This window comes from Geotrypetes seraphini, chromosome 14 (genome assembly GCF_902459505.1).
Source record: "Geotrypetes seraphini chromosome 14, aGeoSer1.1, whole genome shotgun sequence".
Classification (NCBI taxonomy): Eukaryota; Metazoa; Chordata; class Amphibia; order Gymnophiona; family Dermophiidae; genus Geotrypetes; species Geotrypetes seraphini.
The window spans coordinates 35913040-35940594 of NC_047097.1; the positions used below are offsets into that span (position 1 = coordinate 35913040).

The 27555-nt window shown below is 46.4% G+C and overlaps 1 protein-coding gene across 1 annotated transcript in view; it reads left to right on the forward strand.

Annotated features, from left to right (window-relative positions):
• The first annotated feature begins 409 nt into the window (after positions 1-409).
• The window catches only part of ANXA2 (annexin A2), a 125757-nt gene continuing 98611 nt past the window's right edge, over positions 410-27555 (forward strand). Inside the window, exon 1 of the mRNA XM_033920392.1 lies at positions 410-511. The gene's annotated coding sequence lies outside the window, so the exon portion shown is untranslated. The remainder of the gene's footprint in view (positions 512-27555) is intronic.

Below are 27555 nucleotides of genomic sequence, written 5' to 3' on the forward strand. Positions count from 1 at the left end.
TGAAAGGAAATATTAATGCAGCCATCACATATTTGTAAAAGGCACGGGCCACACCTTTTTTTCAAAGGCGGTGTCCTCCAGCAGAGACAATCGATGCCTTTCTTGAGCTCCCCCTTGCACACTTCCTGAACATTTTTTTCTTATGCTCCACATCATCAATCCCGGCCCAATATATTGCGCCCGGTAAGTCCATGAATCAGAAGGTGATTCATCCACAGGGGAGTGGCGCGAGGCTCTTTGCAGCCAGCACCACTGCGGCGCAGGGCGTCGGCTAAAAGGATGTTATCCTGGAGGCGGGGGGACCCTGGAGCCACGGGGGCGAAACGGGGCGGGGCTAAGGGCACGGCTGGGCGGAGCCACGGAGCCTTTGGGGGAAAGTGGCAGCGTGTCTGGCTACAAAAGCCACACCCTAAGGCCAGGCTCTTCTTACTGTCCATCTCGCTCTCTCCCGGCTGAGGACCTCGTCCAGTGCGTTCCCGCTCCCGGCTGCAGCAAAGCGCTGCCCACCCAGGTAAGCGCGGCTTTGCCCCTTGGCATCTCTAGGGCGCTGGCAGCAGGAAAAAAGCGGGCAAAGAGGTTGAGCGGCTGCTTTGTGTAGTGGATCGTTAGGCTCGATCTATCTCGAACCCCCCCCCCTCAAAAAAAAATTAATAATAATTCAACTTGGCATCAGTCTGTAATGGAAAAAGTCTGCTAAATTCACTTGGGCAAAGCTGGCTGCACGTTGCTTTTCCTCCTTCGGAGATGCCCTTCATAGTTGGGTAATAATTGTCTAAAAGTGCCTGAAGATGAGTTGTGCGTTTTGCATGCGTTCTTCATACCGAGGAAGAAACTGAAGTTTTGGACTCGTGAGCCATTGAGATGGCACACGTCTAATGGGGGCTCGGTTTTGGTATTTAGTCCTAGCAAAATAGAGAGAGAAAAAAAAAAGTAATGGGCTTGCAAACGGCACTGTAGAATCAAATCTAATAAAGTGAGTGATTTGGTAGACGTGCAATTGTGCTACAAAATGGAGCGTCCACCTCTTCATAGAGCAGCGAAGGGGGGGGGGGGGCAGTGCATTAAAAAGAACTTATGAATGCTTTCACAAATTGATAGTGCCTCGGTTTTGTTACGCCAGTAGCGGTTGAATCATGTCAGCAATAATTAAGTGTACTGTTAATCCGTCCTGCATTTTAATAGAAAATAGATCCATTTACACTTGTGGCTTTTGGGGTGTGGTAGGGCTGTGCCGGAGACTTCCATCCAAGGCAATAAGCCTCTTTTTAGAATATTCCCTTCTTTTTTGCCTCTTCATTTAATTATTGACTTGCAGAGGACTGCACTCATCATTTTTTTTCATAACAGTGTGTGCTCTTTGTGGGGTTTTTTTTTTTTTTTTGGCACTAGAATTTTTTTTGCTGGGCTCCTCCCAGTTCTAAAGCAACAGCATTAGCTGGAGGCTTCAAATGTGACCTCCATGTCTCTCCTCCTTTGTTGGATTGATTCTGTTTTTACTTTTTTTTTCATGTTTGTGTTGAGGCCTAACCTCCCACTTTGGCCTGGATTGGAATGTTCCAAATGGTATTGAATTAACCCTTCATATATAGTACAAGAATTCAGCCTTGGCCACCGACAGTAAGATTGGACTTCTCAGCTCATGGCTCAGATTCTGCACTTGATCTTATCCAAAAAGGGAAATAGGTGTGCCCCTTTCATCATAGCTACACTCTTTAAAAAAAAACCCAAACAAAAACCAAACCCTCTCCCATTTTCTGTACTTTATTCAGTGAGTCTTCAACTGTATGATCGAATGAATTCTGATGAGGATCAGGCCCACCTGATCCTCAAAGTTTTTCGATGTAATATGGTGGAGCTGGAAAATAACTAGGAAATCTTGTCGATCAATTTTAATTTCCATAAATAATCCTCATTAAAAAAATAGTATTACTATTTTAAAGCCATCTTGGTTTGTGCCGCAATAGACCTCCTTGAGGATGCCTTGATTTTGCAACTCTGCAACTTTACCCTAATAGTCTACTTGCTTCCATCACAGGATGGGTATCCCTTGCTTTAAAATCACATGGCATTCTGCATTTACTATCCTTTTTTTTTTTTTTTTTTTGCTCTAATCAACAGGCTCTTTGTAAATTCAATCCTAGATTTGTGGTTTTGGAGTGCTGGTGGGAAAGGGAGTGTCCTCAGCCTGTCTGTTGGCAGAAAGTTTATACAGAGAAGGCAGACTTAAAGCAAGTATTTAATCTACGAGAACATGCTGACACATGTGTTTCATACTGGTTGGATCGGTGTTCTCAGACTCTGGATGACAGAAGCATTTTGCTTTCCTGGAGACACAGGGTAATCTGTTGCAGAACATTACTGCTTTCAAAGTCAACATTTGCAGAGTTTTGCTCCACAGTCCTGGCCTCTCTAGCTTAGACTCCAGCTCTGTGGTTGGTTTCACTTGGACTCTTAGTTGCTAGGGGTTTTTATTGACGCGGATCCATAAACATTCCAGTTCTCATGCGCCAATGGGCATGTTTGCGAGTGGCTGAAAGCTGTATAAGTCACTTTTGTTTTAGCCAGGTTTATTTTTATGTAACATTTTATTTGATTTATAGACCTGATCTAGAAATAACCTTTGCTTAATGATTATACTTTATGAGAGTGTGTTATATTCTTCAGGAGGTACATGTTGCACTCATGAACTTCAGCCTCTGGGACATTTAGCATGTTAGTGTTGACATAAGAACATAAGAAGTTGCCTCCGCTGAGTCAGACCAGAGGTCCATCCTGCCCAGCGGTCCGCTCCCGCGGCGGCCCATCAGGCCTAATTGCCTGAACAGTGTCCCTGACTAATTTTGTAACTGCCTCTAATCCTATCCCTATTACCTACCTCTACTCCTATCTGTACCCCTCAATCCCTTTGTCCTCCAGGTACCTGTCCAGACCCTCTTTGAAGCCCTATAGCGTGCTCCTGCTTATCACATCCTCCGGTAGCGCATTCCATGTATCCACCACCCTCTGAGTGAAAAAGAACTTCCTGGTGTTTGTTCTAAACTAGAGAATGACACGGTGACGGTTTACCCGCGGCCACCGCATTTAAGCCGCAGGTCACCGCCGAAAACGGGGAAGAAAACTAGCAGTCGCTGCGGTGACGGGGACAAGGCCATTCACCGACCGCGGAAACTGTGAACAGGTTTGTCCCCGCGGGCCAATGTACCCCCTTCTAGGAACCGCTATTTACCGCTCGACGCCCGATTCACCCCCCCAGCAGGACCGCTCGCACCCCCACCCCGAACGACCGCTCGCACGCGCTCCCACCCGCACCCGCGATCGGAGCAAGAGGGAGCCCAAGCCCTCTTGCCCGGCCGACTCCCCGACGTCCGATACATCCCCCCCCCCCCCCGGCAGGACCACTCGCACCCCCACCCCGAAGGACCGCCGACTTCCCGACAATATCGGGCCAGAAGGGAGCCCAAACCCTCCTGGCCACGGCGACCCCCTAACCCCACCCCGCACTACATTACGGGCAGGAGGGATCCCAGGCCCTCCTGCCCTCGATGCAAACCCCCCTTCCCCCCCAACGACCGCCCCCCCCAAGAACCTCCGACCGCCCCCCCCAGCCGACCCGCGACCCCCCTGGCGACCCCCACGACCCCCCCACCCCCCTTCCCCGTACCTTTGGTAGTTGGCCGGACAGACGGGAGCCAAACCCGCCTGTCCGGCAGGCAGCCAACGAAGGAATGAGGCCGGATTGGCCCATCCATCCTAAAGCTCCGCCTACTGGTGGGGCCTAAGGCGCGTGGGCCAATCAGAATAGGCCCTGGAGCCTTAGGTCCCACCTGGGGGCGCGGCCTGAGGCACATGGGCCCAACCCGACCATGTGCCTCAGGCCGCGCCCCCAGGTGGGACCTAAGGCTCCAGGGCCTATTCTGATTGGCCCACGCGCCTTAGGCCCCACCAGTAGGCGGAGCTTTAGGATGGATGGGCCAATCCGGCCTCATTCCTTCGTTGGCTGCCTGCCGGACAGGTGGTTTTGGCTCCCGTCTGTCCGGCCAACTACCAAAGGTACGGGGAAGGGGGGTGGGGGGGTCGTGGGGGTCGCCAGGGGGGTCGCGGGTCGGCTGGGGGGGGCGGTCGTTGGGGGGAGGGGGGTTTGCGTCGAGGGCAGGAGGGCTGCAGTGCAAACATAAGCCTTTCATTAAGACAATCCTGGTTCGCTTTTCCAAGTTAAAACAATTAGAAAAATATTTCTGGAGTGCTGTAATAAATTAAAATTAATAGTGCTCAGAACCCCCAAGGTAACTTCAGGCATCATTTTGAAGCTGGGGGGGGGGCGGTCGTTGGGGGGAGGGGGGTTTGCGTCGAGGGCAGGAGGGCCTGGGATCCCTCCTGCCTGTAATGTAGTGCGGGGTGGGGTTAGGGGGTCGCCGTGGCCAGGAGGATTTGGGCTCCCTCCTGGCCCGATATTGTTGGGGAGTCGGCGGTCCTTCGGGGGGAGGGATGTATCGGACGTCGGGGGGGGGCATCAGGCTTTCAGGATGGGGACAGACCTTCAAGGGGGGACAGTGCAGGGAAGTCAGGGAATTTATATTAATTAATTTTTTCTCTGCGTGTTTTGTTTTTGTATAGTTATTAACTAATATTTAACTAAGTTTTAAAGTTTTAAAGAATGTTTCCTTTATACGTAAATAAAGAAAAGTGAATGGGATTGCAGTGGCGGTGACGGGGTGGTGAATGGGGTGGCAGTGGCGGTGACGGGGCGGTGAAGAGGATGGTGAGACGGGGACGGGGCGGTGACGGGGACGGGGCGGTGACGGGGATGGTGAGACGGGGACGGGGCGGTGACGGGGACCAATTTTTTCACCGTGTCATTCTCTATTCTAAACCTTTCCCCTTTCAATTTCTCTGAGTGCCCCCTTGTACTTGTGGTTCCCTGTAATTTGATTTAATGGTGGTATAAACTGGTGCCTTACATATAGATAGATCTCAAATGTGAAATTCAGTTTCCAGTGCTTGTATTGGTAGTCTAGTGTCAGAATGCTGTCGGGAAGATTTCAGGACGTTTGCTGTAAGGCAGGAAAAATGAGCTCTGCGGGGCTGACTCATATACAGAGATCTTTCTGTATAACGGGGCTGCATTAGGTGGATGCAAACAAGGCAATTGCCCCTGTACTCCAGCATGTCCCTGCTGGCCCCCTAACAGTAACACTAGCTAAAGTTGCTTTTACATTCTTTGTAAGAAATTTACCTTTGCGGATCCTCATGTTACTACCTTTATATTATGGCAGTGATTGTGCCCTTGTGTTGAAGGAAACAAAGAGCATGATTGGACTGTGTCCTGTTTGTTGCATTAATAGAGACCCCTTAGGGTCTGTGCATAGTCTCTCCATGATGAAACTTTATTTCACTTCTCCAGCCACTCCCTTGTTTTAAGTCTAAAGCAGTTAGTGTGTGGGCTCAGCTTCTTCTCCCTAAGCCTTTAATTATCCTTTTCTTGTCATACGGAAGATCCTCCCACTTTTCAGGACTGGAATTTTCTCTCCTTTCTCCACCCACATCTGGTTGCTTCTTCCATTTGCTGTACTTGGTGCGATGGCAGGCACTGGTACAGAACTCGACTCTAGGCTTTTTTAATCTGCTCTGCAGCTCTTCCCTCCCCTGCCACTTCACTTCCAAGAAAACGTGCTCCAGGCAGAAAGCAGAGGAAGGAGTTTTCGGCTGATTCGGCAGGCACTTAAAATATGCATGCTCGCTGAAGTCCCTCATCTCATTCTAAGGAAAGTTTCCTGAGTGGGAAATGAACCCTCTCCTTGGCCACACCCATCATTATGTAACAGTGATCTTCACTCATTTTTAAGTTGGGGCCATGTTAGATCCAAATGAGCTGAAGGAGAGCTGCCAAATATCTTCCATGCGAGGCAACGGTGCTGCTGACCAGTGTGTCTCAATGCCTTCCACCTCACCGACCTGCCATAAAAACTTTTATTGGGCACATCTTCAAGGTGGTGGACATTTTCAAATGCATTCTCTTCGTCTATTGAGAAATGCCTTGTCCTTCAAGCTTGTATCTTTTCCCTTCATCCACTTCTCCTTTCTGTCCGTGAACTGGGTAGAGAGACACGGAGGAGATGAAAAAAAGCCAGAATAATGACGAGGGCTGCCTCAAAGGTCTCCGAAGAACGCTGTTACATAATAAACTTTAGGTAAGTTGATCTTTTTGAAGACGCTTGCTACTACTGTGATATTAAAACAAAGCTGTGTGTACAGTGCATATAGCATAGAATCAAATTATGTCATCAGCATGTGTGATGTAATTGACAATGCTGACCAATCATATCCTGTAAGACTGTAAGGACGGAGATTACCTAAGATAGTGGCTTGAAGCTCTCACAAAGACACAGTCGTTGAAAAATTTCCTTTCCAACTTTATTCATGGTAAAAAGGAAATCTAAGATCCGGGTTTCCCCAGAGGAATCAACTTTGTCGACCGGACCGATGGATGCCTTCGTGGAGCATAGCTCCTGAATACCGCAACCGGAGGGATCTTCGGGTGGAGGAGGTACGCAGGCTGAGGCATGCAAGTACTCTTTAGAAGGTGCCACTTTATCTCCGGAGGAGTGGAGTCCACCGAGTTGTCCTGTGGCTAAGGAGGTGGCGTTGGAGGTTGGACCAGCCTTGGTCGTTCTCTTGCTGTCTCAACAGAGCGGGAGATCTGATTCTGAGCTGAGGCTGGAGAATACAATGCGCTTGGTGGCAGGATTGGAACAAGCCCATGAAGAGGATTCTTTACGGGTTTCTATGGCTGCAGCAGCTCAAGGTACTGTGATTTCAGAGGGTTCCAGAATGGAGATTGCCCCCTTGCAAAGGCCTAAGGTCTTCAATATGGAGATGATTTGGGAAGCTATATCAAACTTACAACTTTCTCTGGGCAGTCAAATATAGCAACTTTCCTCTCGTTGCACAACGGTGCTCTCGGAGAATTTGGAGATAAAGAACAAAGTGTCAATTCTGGAAAATAAGTCAGCTGATTGCGAGTCTAGACTGAAAGTCTTGGAACTTCAAGCTTTAACTTGGTTAAAGATAGTGGGAATTTACAGTTTAAATACGAAATGTTGGAAAATGCAACTAGAAGATATAATCTTAGGATTATAAATTTTCCAAAAGTTTTTCTAATTTCAACAAAAGATATGTTTAAAAGATACCTAAATGAGACTTTAAAAGTACCGGAGGCTTCATATCCACCCTTCTCAAAAAGTCTATTACTTGCCTAGGAGGATAAAATCCCGGAGCCCTAATCAGCAGAATTTATCTGCTGATAGTCTCGATTTAGCTAATTTCCTTGAGAGGTCCGATACTGAAGCCCAAGTTCCTGCTACACTTTTGGTCCAGTTTGCCATTGATTCAGAAAGGGAATGGTTGCTTAAATTGTTTAAGTACATAGATGTTTCCTTTATGACATATAAAGTGAGAATGTACCCAGACGAATCTAGACCTACTCGGCAAAGAAGAAAACAAGTTCTCCTTTTGAGATCCCAGGTAGTGCTATTAGGAGCAACCTTCATTTTGTGATACCCCTGTAAATGTGTAATGATTTATAAAGAGAATAGATATGTTTTTCTATGAGCCACAGCAGTTATCTAAATTTATTTCTACTAAGGGGCAGTCTATATCTTCATGAGATTTGAATTTAAGTAATTCTGCTCAGTGAAAATTGTTCGGGGGCTGTAAAGTTCCATCTTTATTTTCCTTTTCTTTTTTTTTTGATCTGATACCTTATTCGGTCTATTCTTACAGGTCCGTCCCCTGATATTGTGGACTAATTATACTTTGGAATGTATAATTTATCCTTTGAAAAACTTTTTTGGTGATGTAAGAATATTTAATTCTTGCTAATTAGATATATTTCATTTTCCATTGTATTTTTTCATTTTGACTTGTATTATTGTCAAATGTTAAAACTTGTATAAATAAAGAATTCTAAAAAAAGAAAATAGACTTTCTGCCTGGTGCATTCCTATTTGACCTTTGGATTACCCTAATTTTTTCACAATTAGGATCCTCTGTGCATATCCGTGGCGGTCATTTTAAAAGCATCTCTGTGTATATGTCGTGACACTTACATGTGTATGTATCACATATATATATGTGTAAATTATTTCAGAAAGATTCTATTTACATGTGGAGATCTTGAGATGCAGAGATTTCAACGAGTGTGGCTTGAGAAAGCCACATTCAAAAACATTTCACCTTCTTGTGGGTGCTCAGGCATGCAAACCTTTTTTAAAAATGCTCATTTTGGGCAGGGTACTTTCTATACAGGGGATTAAGGGAGTCATCACCATCACTGCGTCCCTTAGTCCTTTGTTCCAGCCAGTGGTGGGAACCATCCTTGTTTCTTGCCCTGAGCCATATGTTCTACAATTTGGATTTCCAGTCCACTTCTAGATACTACCCACCTATCTTTTTTTCTCAGTCTACTCTCTTCCTTATTTTCAGCTCTTCCAAACATTACTGTTTTTGATCTTCTATCCTATACATGTGGACAAGATCAAACCAAGGAAACTGGCTTTGTGTGAACATAACTGTTACATTCCTGTTCATTCCTCTGGGATCTCTCTGTTACTTATCATATCCCACCAACTTGTTCCATTTGTTTTTCTGTAACTCTTCATTTCAAACTTGCTCAACTTAAGTGTCCATTTTTCTAAGAGTCCAAGACTCACATGTATATAGAAATGTAGATATCATGCCCTGATTCTTTATTCAAAGGTTCAAGAGAGGGGTCGCTCAGAGGAATTGTAAAACCCTACCACTCTAAACAACAAAATATTTTGTAAATGTAAGGAGCCCTCAGTGTGAACGAGCAGCCACGGGAGACCAGCTCCAACGCTTCACAAAACAGGCAGAGGTCATGAACCCCCACCCGCACACCATCACCGGGCCCCCGATGTGTGCAATAATTAAATAAAGTGAAAACACTCACAACTCAAATCAAACTGTAATCACACATAAATTAGGGTGAAAACCAAATGAAAACCTCTGAGCGGCCCCTAACAGAACCAATCCAGCCATTTTCCCAGCGAAACTTAGAAACAATAATGAAAACCAAACTTAACTGAATATGATAAACATCTGAAGCACAAAAATCAAACGCAACAGAACACCAGGTTCAACCAGCCTGGTTTCGGAGACTAGCCCTTCTTCAGGAACCCATACTGGAAGCTGTGAAGATCCGAGTCAGCTGGAAAGGGGGCGGAGTGGTAGGGTTTTACAATTCCTCTGAGCGACCCCTCTCTTGAACCTTTGACTATTCTGCCTTTTTTGTAGTATCTTGTTTAGGTTGTGGCAGTTTTTTGTGGAGTGTTTTCTGCTCTGATTCTTTATTCTGCACCTAACTCGTAGGCACCGTTAAGTGTGATTGTCAATCATCTGCTAGGCGCCATTTGCAGAATCACACCTAGCCCCGATTCTATAAAAGATGCCTAAAATTAAGCACCTAGATCATCGCGCCTAACAATTTTCTTGATTTGCTTAATTGATGTTGATAATTGAAAGTGCAATTTAAAAAATGAATTAGCTGGTAGGCACCTAACTCAGTAGGCGTCTACCACTTTGAGATAGGCATCTACACCAAGGCGCCTAACAGCAAGTAGGCATGGTTAGGGGTGGATTTTGGGCATGGATTGATTTAGGAACCACTAGGAATGATTCTATAAATGGCACCTAGCGGATGATTGTATATCGCGCCTAATGAGTTAGACACCGTTTATACTGTAGAATCAGTGCCCATGTGTCTAGTATTCACAGTTTGGTTATTGGGTTAATTTTCGTCCTCTTCTATTTTATGGTCAGATTCATGAAAGCATTTCAAACTTTCTGATGCTTCCTCATATTTCCTTGCTATGATCATTCTTTGATTTTCATACAGCCTGGGAGTACAAATTGGTCTACATATTCCATTACCCATCACCATCATGTTGTCCTTGTTGATGGTGAGGTTTAAAGTTTTTGCATCCTAATATTTCTTTCAATTACATTTGCAAGTGGTCCTTCCCTTCTTCCAACAGATCTACATCATTTACAAATCGCAAATCCTTAATAATCCCTGTATCACCACATTTGCAAGCTCTTTCACTTCCACTTTTTTCCATGACCTTCTCCAGAATTGTTACAAACTGGGGGGATATTGGATCTCATTGCCTACAGCCTATTGTTGCTCTTACCCATTTAGTGACTTTTTTTTCTTGGACTTTACAGCCATCTCTAATGTTTCATAGAAATTTCTCTTTACCTTGATCAGTTTTTCCATCATTCCTATACTTTCCAGTGAGCCCCAGAGTCCTACTAAATCAAGCACCTTCTTGAAGTTGGTGAAGTAGAGGTAGAAATTTTTCGGCCTGCATAGTGTTTGTGCAACAGTTAGATACCCCTGCCATAACAGTTTGTATCTTTAATAATCTCTTTGAAGAATTTGACCCATTCTTGAGATATCTGAAAACTTTCTGAGTTGTCTTTAGTTCTCATGGCTAGATTGATTTCTCCTTTTAGGTACTTAACTCAAATGCTTCTCATATCTTACAACTTAGTCAGCTTTTCTAGTGATCACACTGCTGTTCAATCCATCTCTTCTTATCTGATCTTGCATTTTTATTGATAGCTTTGCAAAGCTTCTTGCATTCCTCCTCTACTTTTGGTTTAGCTCCCGTGCTTCTCCTTACTACTTTCTTCCACCAACCTCAATGTTTTCTTGGCTTCTTCCTTTCTTCCATTCTAGCTGTTGCATCTTGCAGTGCTTCTGTCATTTTGCTTACACATCCTGGGTTGTCCTCCATTTCCATACTTTCTTTGACATGCTTCCTTATCACTTCCTTTCCTCTTTTAGTTTGATCCTGTTGTATATCATGGCTTTCTGTGCTTTGCTGTGCTGCTTTTCTGTTCACTGTATCTTGAAGTTGCATAACATGAATTGATGAACAGATGCAATATCAGCACATGGGAAGCTGCGGAATTGAGGTAAACATCTTTGAGCTTCTTTTCAACCAGAATTGAGCCAATCAAGCATGTTTGACCATCTGGTGGTTTTTTCCATGTCCACTTATGCTTTACTGTACCCTTGAACTTGGTGTTTGCCACATGTGGACTTTTTTTTGCTTTGCTGTTTACCTCTTTCATTTCTCTCATCAGTTCTATATGTTCCCATCACATCTTCATATCCAGCACCATTCTTTTTCAATCTTTGTAGTCCAGCCTTTGATAAATGAATACTCTTTGGTGTACTTTCCATAGTTGCTTCAAGCTTCTCATCACTGTTGTTGGATGGTGCATCTGCAGTAATCGCTGCCTTGCTCCTCAGAACCTCAGAATATAGCTTGCATCGCTCTTCATTGGATTCTATCCCATCGGTGCCTTTGTTGCTCCCTTCCCTAGTACTTTTCCAACTCTATAGTCATGCTTTTGTCCACATGTCCATATCTTTTAAACATCTATTTTTCTGCTTCCTTTCATCTTGCATTACACAGGCCAGCCACATCATATCTGAATCTCTCTAGTTTGTTCTTTAATAGATCATAATTTCCAGTTTGGGAGTGTCCTCACATTCCATTCTCTGATGGTGATTCCTTCTTTTTCTTTTCTTCTATCATTCTCAACTTCTCCTTCTCCCTTTACTCCTGGACTCAGTGTTACACTTAGACTGCTGTTAGAGGCCTTATTCTCCATTGCCATAGCAAGGTCTTTGACCCAAAATATGACCAATCTAGTATATCTTTACTTCATCTCCCCCACTTCCCAATTTTACAGCATCGGTCACACATGGAAGGAATAGTGTTAGGGGAGTACAATTAGGGCAACTGCCCCCTGGTCAGAGAGAGCCCTAAGCCAGCTAGAAGCTAAAGAAGCACAGCCTGGGCTTTGTGGTTCCCAGTTATGTCTAATACCAGCTCTAGCAGGATACGTATTTCAAATCTGAAATATTCTAACCACAAAATATAAAATAAATTTTTTTTCTACCTTTTTGTTGTCTGGTAATTTTATTCTTCAAATCAGATTGGTCTCTGGCTTTGATTTTGGGTTCCTTCTGTCTTCACCATGGCATGGCTGACTCCTGAAGGTAAAATAGGCCCAGGAGGAGCTGGGGAGGAAATACCGAGTCTGACATAGACGCAATTTTTTTTACCACAGGAAGAAGCCTTTTCACCACTTCCACGGGGCAGTGAAAGGTCTTGTCCCCATTCCTGCAGTAAACCAGTTGCAAATGTCCCCATTTCTGCGGATTTACTGCGGTGACCACGGTTTACCGCAGTAAATGGTCCCTGTGTCATTCTCTACTGTGGGGGAGGGGGAGGAATCTGGCTCTAATCGAGGCTCCTTTTTGTCAGTTGGTACATTCCACATTCTATGTACTGTTCTCCCTTGCTGTCAGTGCTTTGCAACTGTGGATCTTGTACATAATTCCCTAGTGGAAAGTTAAATGCCGGCTTTCCCTTTTGAAAATTTGACATGAATAAACAATGCTGGTGGACTCTGCCTATTTCTCCTGTGGCTGAAATTTCTGTGAAAACTGCATGCTCCAGGGATATGTCCACTCAACAGAGACACTTGTATGCATTATAGACCCCTCCTTGCATACTTTGTATATGGATTGGAAGAGGGCATTTTTCTGACTCTCAATTTATCTAGGTAAAATTGGCTTTAAAAATTGTCCTGTGACTTGTGTGCTATTTTCAATATTATTTGAGACTAACAAAAAAGGTCCTTAAGCGTGCCAATATTCAGTGGATTTAAAGTAGCTATATTAATTAATTAGATCTTTTAAAATGTTAGCACATCTATTGTCTAATCTTGCTGCCATATTTGTACAGTGCTCCATATTTGTACAGTACTCTGTTACGGTCACACCACTTACAAAGCCCTTGATATGGTTTCAGTTATTTAGACTATAAATGGACTGCCTTGAATGTTTTAATGTACAGCATTGCATACGTCTAGCGGTGCTTTAGAAATGTTAAGTAGTAGTTTGATTTTATTCATTTTTAATGGGCTACATGTGTTTCTGGAGGCCAAATAACTTGCCTACCCGTAATTAATTGGGTGTTTTTCATTTGGGCAGGAGTTGGGAAGAGAACCGAGATCTAAAGCCATTCTTATTTTGAGATAAATTTTAGTATATAAGGTCCATACAGAGAGATTCTCTTTTTCTAGCCTTTTTCACCTTCTGCCCCTCGTGGGAGATGGGAGACAAAACACTGCTAGAGAAACATAACATAAAATCAGGCTTCTGTATTGCATAACCGTAGAGTTCAATGCGGTTCACAAAAGATTAAGGAACAAATGGAGGAATCAGGAAGAGCTAGTTGATTATAAATTTTGAAAAAAGATAAGTTTGTAGCTTACTTCTGAAATGTGAAGAAGAATGTGATGGAAGACCTTGTCATGAGAGGCCGCTTGAAAGGAGAGTCAGTTATTTTTTACTCTTATAACCCTCAACGGGCGGAAATGCGAAAAGGACACGAGATCTTCTGCTATTCTTCTGGGAAGTCATAAAGAATATATTAGCCAAATATAAAGGAACCTGACAAAAAGCAACTTTATAGTACCGTATTTTTCGCTCCATAAGATGCACCCTAGATTTAGAGGAGGCAAAACCAAGAAAAAAATATTCTGAACCAAATTGTGCCTCTGAACCCAGCCCCCTAGAAAAATAAACAAATTACTGCAGCAGACAGATTTTGATCACTACATTGAAACTTTGTTGTCTGGTGATTTCTGGTTGAACTAGATACTTCTTTCCTTCCTTCTTTCTTTCCTCAGGTCCAACAATTGTCTCTTTCTATTCCCTCCCTTCCTCCTTCCTTCCTTCCTATGTCCTGAGTTCCTCCCTCCCTCCCACACCGAAGCCTGCCTTCCTCCCTGCCATGCCAATTCCTCCTCCCTGGTCTGCCCCTTGCCCACTGCTGCCACAACTCCACGAAGCCTGCCTTCCTCCCTGACACGCCGATTCCTCCTCCCTGATCTGCCAATAGGCACTGTCATTGCTGCAGAATGACCCCTCCAAGCACCACCACCCCTCCTTCCCTTGGAACCAGACTTTTTAGCAGGCACCATAAGGAGCACAAAAAAAAACCCTTCACCAAACTCTGGTAAACCCCAACCTACCAACACCCCAAATAACCAGAGGCTCACCTCCCAGGCCATGCCCCTAGCCACTAGTACACCCGCACCAAGCTCCTCCCCCCCCCCCCCCCACACAGCCTCACTGAACTTGCCACAGGAATGGGCTGTCAAGATCATCAAGGCCACACCGCAGGAACTGGAGCGCTGACAGTGTCCCAGGAGCCAGAAAATCCCACGATTGGCTCGCCCAGACATTCTCTCTGACATCAGAATTGATGTCAGGGCAAGACTTGTGGGCCCGATTGCATGCTCCACCGACCCTTCTCTTCCTTTCCTATGGTGGTGAGCAGGTAAGAGGGCAGCGGTGGGGGGGGGGGGAGGTGATGAGCAGCAGCAGAATGCCTATTGGGGGGGCGGGTGGAGGTGTATTCGCTCCATAAGACGCACCCCCTTTTCCACCCCCTTTTTGGGGTGGAAAAAGTACGTCTTATGGAGCGAAAAATACAGTATATACAGCCCAGTTAAAAAACTATATGGGCCTCCACAGGAAGCCAATGCAACTCTGGTTTTATGTTCCTCTATTTTTTGAAGAAGCTTCTCTATACTATTTAATGTATTTCTTTTCCATTTCTTATGATTATATAACTGTAACATTGTAAAATTTACATTTTGTTTCTTTGTACTGAAATCTCGTTTTCCCTGTAATGTGGGATACTCATCTAATTTCCTTCAATGTATGTGTTTTCTCTTTCGCTTTTTACAGTTGTTGTACCAGAGTTGCTATTCCTGAGTCTGTATTAAGTGGCGTAGCGAGAGTGAGTGGCGCCCGACGCGGTGGCGCCCTCTTCTCCCTTCACCCATGACCTTTTTAATTTTCTAAGCACGAATGACCTCATGAACTTGCTGCCCATGTCGCGTCGGCTACCCCTCTGACATCACCTCCTAAGTGCGGGGCCTGGAAATGACGTCGGAGAGAGGCGACACTGATGCGGGCGGCAAGTTCGTAATGCTGTTCGTGCAGGGAAAATTGAAAAAGGTACGAGGGATGGGAAGGGGCGCATGCGCACGACGGGGGAGGGGGGTTGGAAATGAACGGGAGGGGGGCCCTAGCAAGACCGCACCCGGGGTGGACTGCCTCCCCCCTCCACCCTTACTAGGCCACTGCCTGTATTGTAGAATTGATATGACTTAAAAATTTAAATAAAATTGGAAACTATTGAGATGGAAGATTGAATTTTGTTTCCAGTAGAATCGGATTTGAAAAATGTTCTGAATACGTGCGTGGGCACGTTTTGCCCTCACTTATTTAAATGTGCTTTAATTATCGTAGCTGGATCTTCTCAAAGACAAGGCGTGGCCTTGCTTTTACAGCAGGGTTTCTCAAGTCGGTCCTGGAGTGCCCCCTTGCCAGTCAGGTTTTCAGGATATGCACAACAAATAGGTATGAGATTGGTTGGCATACATTGCCTCTATGGTATGCAAATCTTTTCCATGCATATTCATTATGGATACATAAGAACTGCCATCTCCGGATCAGACCTTAGGTCCATCAAGTCCGGTGACCCGCTCACGCGGAGGCCCAGCCAGGTGTAACCTGGCGAAACCTTAGTCACCCGTATCCTTCTATGCATCTTGCGAGGAGATGTGTATCTAACTTGCCCTTAAATCCTAGAACGGTGGGTTCCGCAGCAACCTCCACCGGGAGAGGTTCCAGGTGTCCACCACTCGCTGTGTGAAGCAGAACTTCTTGGCATTTGTTCCTTGGCTTGTCCCCCCTCAGCTTCAGTCCATGACCTCTTGTCCTGGTCACATTTGACATCGTAAATAACTTTTTATCCTGCTCTATCTTGTCAATTCCTTTTATTATTTTGAAAGTCTCAATCAGATCCCCTGATATTCGTGGGAGGTTCCATTCCAGGAACCTCTGCAAATTTTGAAAAACCGCAAATACGGGTTTTCAACTGTCAAAAGGCAGGAGAGGGCAGCTGGAGCGCCGGCGAGTGAAGAAAATCACTCACGATGTGCTCAGACCGCCTCTTCCTGTTACTAAAGTAAGGTTACACCAATCAGGAGCTGCTTTGACTTGCAGCTCCTGATTGGTGTAGCCCGACTTTAGTACAGGAAGAGGCGGTTGGAGAATCCTGCGAATTAGTGAGTTCACAAACCGCAAATTCGCGGGGGAACACTGTATTCTGAAAACCTGTTTGGCAAAGGGGTTCTCCAGGACCGATTTGAGAAACACTGCTTTACAGCAGCAGTCCTTATTTCAGATCTCCTGAGGTTATGCTGTATATGTTCATACTGTATTGATATGTTATAGGTGCCAGTGTGTGATGTCTGAGGTTCTACTGTGGGTTAATGCTGCAAGACTGAGGGCTTGATGCACAGAACCCCGGCCACCCAGTAGAAAGCATCGGGTTATATTCATGCTGTTTGTGTTGAGTATTGTGGTGAAAGGGGAGGAACTGAGCTTGGTAGTTGCACACAAGAGCTGAGTGGTAGGCACAGCTCTTGTGCACAGACCCAGTAGAGTGCAGGGCTGTGATCGCCAGAACTTCAGAGGTAAGCAGAAAGACCTGAAAAAAAGGGGGGGGGGGCAACCCCAAAACATTCCATCTGCAACTGAAAATTCTTGCTACAGCAAGCTTGGAAGTTTTGGGTTTTTTTTTAGTTCCAGTGAGATTTAGACATATATATGTGTGTGTGTGTCCCATACCTATTAGAATTTACTGTAAGATTCAAGCAAACTGCTTTTACCAAAGAAGTCACCGATAGCACCAGATCTGCCGGAAAGTTTGCATTCTAAAAGGTGGCAGGCACACAGACGAACACATCACCCTGGGATACAAACAGTCTAACAGAAGGCAAGGGAGGCGTCTTTTCAACCAATGTATTTAAACCAATAGTCCCGACAAGGATCCAAGTTTCGGCATATTCTAAAATGTGGACATTCCTTGCTGTGCATTACAGGGAGTGTTCATTTTAATACTAAAAAAACTCCTTGTAATGCATTTGCTTAGGGTTCTCAGTGACTACTGCCATGATCAGTAAAAGAACCCTTTTATCCCAGGACAAGCAGGCATGATATTCTCACATGTGGGTGACGTCATCTACGGAGCCCCGATGCGGAAGCATTTTCAAGCAAACTTGATTGAAGATTTAAGTTTGCTCTGCTGCTCCACGCATGCGTTCCTTCCTGCTCCACTAGGGGGTGCATCCCCTCGTGGTCTCCAGTTCAAAATTTTCCGCTGAGCCTAGCAGTCGTGTTTTTTCAGGCTCTGCCCCAACTGCCTTCTAGCACCGCAATTTTTCTTGTTTTTCATCGTTTAAGTCGCCAAATTTTTTCTTCTTCAACTTGATTCCTGCTTCGTTTGACCGACCCGGAGGCTTCCGGGTCCCCGTGGCCGCGTGGCTACTCGAGCCGCGGCCACTTTCGATTCTATGTCCCAATATGCCTGCTGTCCCTGGATAACACCTGTTACGGTAAGTAACTGTGCTTTGTGCATGAGGCTGAGCTAACTTGAAAGTAAAACTGGCTGCAACCAGTCTTACTTGCAACGTAAGCTTTTGAGCATCGGGGCCCGATTCCTTTAAATTTGTAGTGGTGAGGCAGGTAAAAGGAGCTTTCAAAAGCTTTAAATACCAGTATTGCTTCTGTTTAATTGCTAATTAAGACTCCTTTTTTACAAAGCCATGTTAGGTTTTATCGCTGGCCATGGCAGTATTAGCTCCGACACTCATAAGAATTCTATGAGCGTCGGAGCTAATGCCGCCATGGCCAGCGATAAAAAGCCTAATGCAGCTTTGTAAAAGGGAGGGTAAATTTATTTTTATCTTGCTCTTTTATGAGATTCATGAGTCTGGTATATTCTCTAAGACAATGTGTCAAATGTTTTAAGCTGCTGGCACACTAATGCATGGATGTCCTCCAGCCACAGTCCTGAGCCTTCTATTACTGCTGGGAGGGGGAGGGCGTGCTGCAGAAGGAGAGGTGAAAAGAAGGAGCAGAGGCTCTGGCTGACCACAGGAGGTGCCTCTTGCCACGAGAGGCACGCCCTGTAAGCAATCAGCTGGCGTCGGCATCTCCAGCCACACCTGGAATTCTCCAGGGCACACTAGTGTTCCGTGTCATACTGATACACTGCTCTAACAGGTTGTTTCCAAAATGGCTTAATCCTAGACTTGTTGCAAATGTTGGCCATCACTTCTAGCCATAGATGGGCAAAATTTTGAATTATCTAAGGATGTGGGTACTTTTTGTATCTGTGTACCTTTTTTTAGCCAGTTTTCAAAGACTGGTAGCTTCTCTTGGAAAATTGATAGAGGTATAGTGATGGCTGGGATCAGTTTGCAGCACTTTTCTATTAGAATGACTAGGGTGCAGGGGGGAACATTTCATGTGCATTATTGAAAATGGAATTGTGTGACTGCTTTTCTCCTTTGAGGCCAGAGGTAGCCCCAGGAATTCCCACTTCTAACAGCAGCTTAACTGTAGCCATGCTAAATTATGTGCTATATACAGTACTCCCCTGAAATTCACGGGGGTTCTGTTCCAGGAGCACCCGCAAATTAAAAAAAAAAAAAACTGAATGAGGTTTGAGGAGCAGATCAGAGGCGGAAGAGGACTGCAGGGGCGGCAGTGGGTGCTAAAAAACAATATTTAGGCTGGCAGGAGGTGATGTTGGCTGTGCAGAAGGCTGACCAGGGGGAAAGTAGGAGGAATCGATAGCGGGTAGGCAGGCTTCGGTGCGACAGGGAGGGAGGAAGGGTGCACTAACTTACAGAGGAAGGCTGATTGGCTGTACAGAAGGCTGATTGGCTGGTCAGTCATTCTCTGTATTTTCTGACTGGAAGAGGCGGTCAGAAAATACCACAAATGACTGAGTCCGAATCGCAAATTTGCGGGGGTCTACTGTATAGCTACTTTTCCCATGTCAAAACTTCAGTGCCGAGCATCCAGTCACCTAAATCATAAATAGATCTCTTTTTGAAAACTGTCCTCACAATTGGAGGAAATGAGGACAATTACATTACATTACATTAGGGACTTCTATTCCGCCTATACCTTGCAGTTCAAGGCGGATTACAAAAGAGCTAACTGGACATTTCCAGTGAAGTTACAACAGTTTTGGGGGTTGTTGTTTTTTTTTGGTTACAAGGGAGGAGAGGTACCTGGATTAATTCCGGCAGAACTTGCAAATTGGATATTAAAATGATGCAAACAGGCTCTGCCATTTATTTCACTTATTGTAAACTATTATCCTGTTTCATTGCCGTGCAAGAAGGCTGTGAACTATTCCCTGGATTATGAAACAAAGGATAACATGAAATGCTCAAATTCTGCCAGCTGAATGTAATAGGCTGGCTCTCCTCTCTCCCAGATTGGTCTATTATGAATCCACACAAAAATCGGCTTACTTTTTTATTTCACCATTTTTATGGAATAATTTGCTTCCTCTGATTCGGGCTGAACAATCATTTACCAAATTTAAATCTCTTTTAAAAAACACTTTTTTTTTAAAAAAAAGGCTTTTAACTGTTCTTTTTAGTAAGACTGACCAGAATTAGATGACACAATTGGATATTATGTACGATCGGTTATCCCAGGACAAGCAGGCATGATATTCTCACATGTGGGTGACGTCATCTACGGAGCCCCGATGCGGACAGCTTTTTCAAGCAAACTTGATTGAAGATTTTAAGTTTGCTCTGCTGCTCCACGCATGCGTGCCTTCCTGCTCCACTAGAGGGCGCATCTCCCCCTCGTGGTCTCCAGTTCAAATTTTTCCGCTGAGCCTAGAAGACGTGTTTTTTTAGGCTCTGCCCCAACTGCCTTCTAGCACCGCGATTTTTTTCTTGTTTTATTGAATCAGTCGCTGTGCGCGTTTTTCTTTTTCTTTTTTTATCTGTTCCTGCTTCTTTTTGCCGACCCGGAGGCTTCCGGGTCGCCGCGGCCGCATGGCTACTTTGGCCTCGGCCAGTTTCGTTTTCCTATGTCCCTGCCTTTGACCGGCTTCAAAAAGTGCACCCGGTGCGAGCGGCTTCTTTCCATCACAGACCCGCATCGCCGGTGCATCCTCTGCCTGGGGGCCGCTCATCCAACCGACTCCTGCCCCCAGTGCGCTACTTTTCAGAACTGGGCCCTTCGTCGAAGAAAAGCCCGCATGGCGAACCTTTTCACCGCCGACCAACCCTCTACCTCGGCCTCGAGGTCCGCCCCGGCCTCAACCCCGGCCTTGACCTCGGGCCCGAATACCTCGGCACCACCTCGAGACTCGACCCCAAAGACCTTGGGACAGCAAAAAGCCTCGGCCCCGGGTAAGTCTCCTCTTCCTTCTTCAGGTTCCGCACCAGCGAAGAAGCCAGCCTCGGGGACACCGGCGACGCATGGTGGAAGCCCCATGCTTTCAGCCCCGGCGAAGCCTCCCAAGCCTTCGGGCCGTGCCTCCACCACACGGGAATACTCTGACACGAGGTCGCCCCCGGTGGAGTGCACCGAGGCATCGGACATGCCCTCGATGCTGTCCGTGCCCGTCTTCCAGGACCTGCTCCGGGCGATGATCTCGTCGGAGCTGTCCGCTGCACTTGCCCATCTACAACCAACCCAGACCTCGACCTTGCGTGCGCCGGATCAGCCTGAGCCTCGCGTCGAGCCCCCTCGGGGCAAAGTGCACCAGCTTCGCCGCATTTCATCCTCCTCGGATTCCTCCCCGAGGCGCCCGAGACGCTCTCCCCCCTCGGACCGCCGGGGAGCAAAGTGTCGTGCTAAAATGACCCAGACCTCAAACCGCCGTACCTCTAAGAAGGCCCGGAGTTCCCCCACACTACGAGGCCGTTCACTGACGCCTCGTACAGGACCGCTGAAGGTGACTGAGTTATCACTCTCCAACCCTCGCATCCTCCTATCTCCCCCTCGGACCGGGGCTCCGAGCCGAGGTCCCAGGCTTTCGTCGAGGGAGTCCGGGTCGAGGTCACCGATTCGACATCGATCGGTACCCCGTACCCCGGCATCGACTCAGAGGGGCTCCTCGAGACGACGTAGGTCCTCGACCCCGGAACACTGCCACAGTGTTTCCCCGGTCTCGGAGCGCGGGTCAGAGCATGAACCTCGATACTCGAGGGAAGCCTTCCCGTCCTTCTCCGCCCGACGGAGGTCTCGTTAACCGTCCCCACACGGGGCCCCGGGAACGTCTCGCCCCTCCTTCACTCGCTTTGTCCAGGACATGGGCCACGCTCTGGACTTAGACCTCCAGTCCGACTCAAAATACTCTAAAGAGTACCTGGCGGAATTAGATCTACCGTCACCGCCCAGAGAGTCCCTTCGCTTACCACCCAATCCGGTACTCCAACAGGCTTTCTTCAGGAATCTGGAGACCCCCTACATCGTAACAGCTGTCCCCTCCAAAATGGAGTCCAAGTACCGTACAGTACCATACCCAGGTTTTGAGCAACCACAGCTTTCCCACCAGTCGCTGTTGGTAGAATCTTCCCTGAAAAAGGCTCACCCCTCCCGGGTCTCAGCGGTGGTCCCCCCAGGTCGAGAGGGTCGGACCTTGGACAAGTTCGGCAGAAGACTGTACCAGAACGCTATGATGGCCTCTAGGGTACAAAGTTACACTTTCACCTTCACGTCCTACTTGAAACATCTCATTGGACTGTTGGGAGCCTTTGCGACCGACCTGCCGGCCTCACGCCAAGGAGCCTTTAACCTGCTCCTGGAGGTCTTCTCCAACCTGTGCCTCCACTTATTTCACACGGCCTATGATGGCTTCAAACTTTCCTCCTGAGTGGCAGCCTTCGCTATCGCCATGCGCCGCCTAGCCTGGTTACGCCTCGTCGACATGGACCCCAACTTACAGGACCGGTTGGCTAACCTCCCCTGCGTGGGCAAAGAACTTTTTGATGACACCATCGAGGCAGCAACGAAACGCCTTTCGGAGCACGAACGCTCGTTTGCCTCCCTCGTTCGGCAAAAACCAAAACCACCAGTGTCCAGGCCGTTCAGGGCCCCTCCTCGCCGCTACCCTCAAAAGTCTACCCCTGCCTTCTCACGGCCTCCACCCAGACGCCCGCAAGCTCACCATCGGGCCCCACCCAAGTCCCAGCCGCCTGCGACCGCCAAACCATCCCCGTCCTTTTGACAGGATAAGCGGATGGGGGCTGGCCCCCTCCGCCACAGCCCCAGGCCTCCTTCCCATTGGGGGACGCCTCAGAGCCTTCTACCCGAGCTGGGAACAAGTCACGTCGGACGCATGAGTCCTTGGCGTGATCTCATCAGGATACTCTCTCAACTTTCGGGAAAACCCTCCAGACAATCCTCCAAGGGTGTGCCCTCCCAACCGAACTCAGCTACCCCTCCTTCTCTCAGAAGCTCGAGAACTGCTTCGCCTACGGGCAGTGGAGGTGGTCCCCCCCGACCAGCGGGGGAAGGGGTTCTACTCCCGTTACTTCCTGGTACCAAAGAAGACGGGAGACCTGCGCCCAATCCTAGACTTGAGGCGACTCGACAAATTTCTGATGCGGGAAAAGTTCCGCATGCTTTCCCTACCGATTCTCTACCCTCTCATCGACAAGGGCGATTGGCTCTGCTCCCTCGATCTGAAGGAAGCCTATACACATGTTCCAGTACACCCCGCTCACCGCAAGTACCTGCGCTTTCAGGTGGGGGACCTGCGCCTACAATACCGAGTCCTCCCCTTCGGCCTGGCGTCGTCACCCCGAGTCTTCACGAAGTGCCTCGTGGTGGTCGCAGCTGCCTTACGCGCGCAGGGCCTCCAGGTATTCCCCTACCTGGACGACTGGCTGATCAAAGCCCCGTCCAGGGAGGGGGTTATCTCAGCGACCCGACAGACTATTATTTACCTTCAAGGTCTGGGGTTCGAGGTAAACTTCCCAAAATCGCAGCTGCGCCCCTCTCAGTCCTTACAGTTCATCGGGGCCGTGCTGGATACGGTCCGACTCCGCTCCTTCCTTCCCCCTCCACATCAAGTGGCGTTAGTAAGTCTGAGTCGAAGGATTTCGCAGCTGACCTCGGTATCAGCCCGGCAGATGATGACTCTTCTGGGCCACATGGCCTCTACCGTCCACGTCATACCCTTCGCCCGTCTCCACCTGAGGATTCCTCAATGGACCCTGGCCTCCCAGTGGCGACAGGACCGGGACCCAATCGACCGTCCTGTGACAGTGATTCCTTCCTTGCAACGATCACTCCTCTGGTGGGCCGACTCTTCAAATCCAAAGGTTTACTTTTTCTCGCCCCCCCACACAGCAAGGTAGTTTCAAGTTTCAAGTTTGACCTTTATTTGATAAATCGCTTATAATAACATCTAAGCGATGTACAGTAATAAAAACCATCAGAGTGTGGTAATACAATTAATTTACAATAGTTACTCATAAAACAAACAAAATTAGACGAACAGGAGGGGGTGGGAAGGAGGGGGAAAAGTTACAATCTTGTTCTTAGTTAGAGAAGGACATCGAAAGGGAAACACATTGGGTATTAAAGGGTAAGAAAAAATATTGGACCTAAAAAGTGCTAAAAGTTGGAATTTCATATGTCAAACGCGTCTTGAAATAGGTAAGTTTTTAAAATTTTCTTAAAAACAACGAGGTCAGTTTCATTTTTAATGAAGTTTGGAAGGGAGTTCCACAGTGAGGGGGCTTTTACAGAAAATATGTCATTTCGCCTAGTGCCTATGACTTTTAATGAGGGAACTGAAAGCAATTGTGAAGAAGAAGATCTAAGAGAACGTGAAGTTTTGTGTGGGACAATCATTTTGGCAATATATTGAGGTTCATTGAAGGTTAGAGATTTGTAAACCAGGAATAAAATTTTAAACGTAATTCTATGGGTTATTGGAAGCCAGTGTGATTTAACTAGTAAGGGAGTAACATGGTCGAATTTCTTTGCGTTATGGATTAATTTGATTGCTGTATTCTGGATAATTTGGAGGCGTCTATTTTCTTTTTGAGTTATGTTAATTAGAAGAGAGTTGCAGTAGTCCAGTTTGGAAATAATAAGTGAGTGAATTAAAATATTGAGGGATTTAGTATCTAAGAATGTAGAGATTGAACGTAACAGCCGTAGTCTATAAAAGCATGATTTGACTATTACACTGATATGATCGTGATAAGATAGATCTACGTCAAGTGTTACACCTAGGATTTTTAGCTTAGGTACCGATTCTATTAAAATATTGTCGAGTGTGAATGGTATTTTTTGGGATATTTCTCTTTTCCAAGTGAAAAGCATGGATTTGGTTTTTTTGGTGTTTAGAGCCAGTTTGTTATTGCTTAGCCAGTTTTTAATTTTTTCTAGTTTGTCATTGATAATATTTATTTCTGCAGAGTTTTCTGGATTGAGAGGGTGCATCAGTTGAATGTCGTCTGCATAAGAAAAGGTTGTAAATCCTAGAGACTGTGACATGGTGATAAGTGGGGATAGGAAAATGTTGAATAGAAGAGGAGAAAGTATTGATCCTTGTGGAACTCCAAAAGATGAGGGGAAAAAGTCGGAATAGGATTCATTGAATTTAACTCTAGAGAGACGATCCGATAGAAAGGAGGTAAGCCATTGTAAGACTTGGCCCTCAACTCCTAGTGATTGTAGACGATTAAGAAGAATTTCATGATCTATGGTATCGAAAGCTGCGGATAGATCTAAGGAAAAGAGGGCTACAGATTTGTGGTGGTCAAGGAAGTAGTGAATGTTAGTGACAAGACCAATCATGGAATATTCGGTGCTGTGGTATTTACGAAAACCTGTTTGGTTCGGATGTAACGCATTGGAGGATTCAATGAAGTCAGATAGTTGCTCGAAAACTAGTTTTTCCGTCAATTTCATTAGGAATGGAAGATTTGAAATGGGGCGATAGTTAGATGAGTCATCTTGACTGGACTTAAAGTTTTTTAAAATTGGTATTACAGTGGAAGTTTTCCAAGCAGAAGGAACGATAGCAGAGGATAAACATTTTTGAATGAGAGATAGAATAAAGGGACCAAAGAAATCGAAGTATTTTTTTATATAGAATGGCGGAATAATTTCAGTAGGAGAACCTTTTAAGTTGATAGATTTGAGATGTCTTTCAATGTCATTTATAGTTGGAATTTTGAAATTTGTGCATTTGGCTGTTGGAATAGAGTTAATTGTAGATAGATCTTCGAAACCCGGAGAGATTAGAGTATTGGCCGAGAATGTTTGTCTTATTGTTGATATTTTTTGGCAGAAATAGTTAGCTAAATCTTGAGCTGTCAGTGATGAAGTTTGATTTGGCATATTTTTGTTTTTTTCTGGGTTAAATGATTTTAAAATATTAAAGAGGACAGAAGTGTTTTTTGCCTTTTGAATTTTGTTATTGTAAAAGGATTTTTTTGCTTGGGTAATTTCTTTTTTATAGTAGAGAGAGGTGTCTTTAAATTTTTGAAGGTTGGTGAGGGATTTTGAAGAGCGCCATTTCCTTTCTGCAGCACGAAGTTGAGTCTTGATTAAAGATAGCTTTTTGGAGTACCACGGATTTTTGGGTTTTTTGCTGATTATAGTTTTAGTAATTAGTGGTGTTTTAGTATTTAGTATGGACTCTAGATTTGAGTTCCAGTAATAAAGTTGTTCGTCAATTGTTTCAAATGATGGAATGATGATTGAAGGGCTAAATTTTAATGAGATGTCTGAATTTTCTAATTGAGAAAAGTCCCTGTATGAGTATGTTTTGGTTTTCGTCAGAGTACGCTTGGGGAGCTCACCTGGATGGCCTACGCACTCAGGGGATGTGGTCAACAGAGGACCGCCGCTGCCACATCAACGTGCTGGAGCTTCGGGCCATCTACCTCGCCGCTGTGGCTTTTCAACATCTGCTCCACGACCGGGTGGTTCTCGTCCGAACCGACAACCAGGTAGCAATGTACTACGTAAACAAGCAAGGGGGGACGGGGTCTCAGGCCCTCTGTCAGGAAGCCCTGCGTCTCTGGAAGTGGGCAATCTCCAACAACATCTTCCTTCGAGCGGTGTACATACAAGGAGAGCGGAACTGCCTGGCAGACAGACTCAGCCGCCTCCTCCAGCCACACGAGTGGTCGCTGCACGCTCAAACCTTACGACAGGTGTTCGAGAAGTGGGGGACTCCTCAGATAGATCTGTTCGCCTCCCCCCTCAACCACAAACTCCCTCAATTCTGCTCCCGGATATACTCCCCGGACCACCTCGAGGCCGATGCCTTCCTCCTAGATTGGGAGGGAAGGTTTCTATACGCGTTTCCGCCTTTTCCTCTGATTCTGCGGACGCTGGTTCATCTCAAACCAGTGCGAGCCACTATGATCTTGATTGCTCCTCGGTGGCCACGCCAGCCTTGGTTTTCCCTTCTACTTCAACTCAGTACCAAAGATCCACTGCCTCTGCCTCTGTTTCCCTCTCTGCTATCACAGAGCCAGGGCTCGCTGTTGCATCCAAATCTTCAGTCTCTTCAACTGAATGCTTGGTTTCTCTCCCCCGACTTCTCCCCCTGTATCGCAATCAGTCAAGGAAATACTGGAAGCCTCGAGGAAGGCCTCGACTAGAACCTGCTATTCCCAAAAGTGGACCAGATTCTCGTACTGGTGCTCCTCGCACGACCAGGACCCGGTGTCGGTCCCGGGCCCCTTGGTCCTGGAGTATTTGCTCCATCTTTCTCACTCCAGCCTGAAGACCAACTCCATTCGGGTACATCTTAGCGCAATTGCTGCCTTCCACCAACCCCTGGAAGGAAAAGCCCTTTCACTCCACCCCCTAGTTTCTCGTTTCATGAAAGGTCTCCTGAATGTCCACCCTTCTCTCAAACCTCCCCCGGTGGTTTGGAATCTTAATGTGGTCCTGGCTCAACTCATGAAACCCCCCTTCGAGCCATTAGACAAATGCCATCTGAAGTTCCTCACTTGGAAGGTGATCTTCCTGCTCGCACTCACTTCCGCTCGACGGGTTAGCGAGCTACAGGCGCTGGTGGCGGACCCTCCTTTCACGGTATTCCATCATGACAAGGTGGTCCTCCGCACTAACCCTAAGTTCTTGCCTAAAGTGGTGTCTGATTTTCATCTCAACCAGTCCATCGTCTTACCAGTATTTTTCCCCAAGCCCCACTCTCACCCCGGAGAGATGGCGCTACACACGCTTGACTGTAAGAGAGCGTTGGCCTTTTACCTCCAACGCACTCAGTCTCATCGGACAGCCCCACAATTGTTTTTGTCCTTCAACCCTAACCGGCTGGGTCGCCCAGTTTCCAAGCGCACCTTGTCCAACTGGTTGGCTGCTTGTATTTCTTTTTGCTACGCTCAGGCTGGTCTCGCGCTGCATGGTCGAGTAACGGGACATAAAGTCCGAGCGATGGCAGCCTCCGTGGCTTTCCTCCGATCCACACCCATTGAGGAAATCTGCAAGGCTGCCACGTGGTCTTCGGTTCATACTTTCACCTCCCACTACTGCCTGGATACATT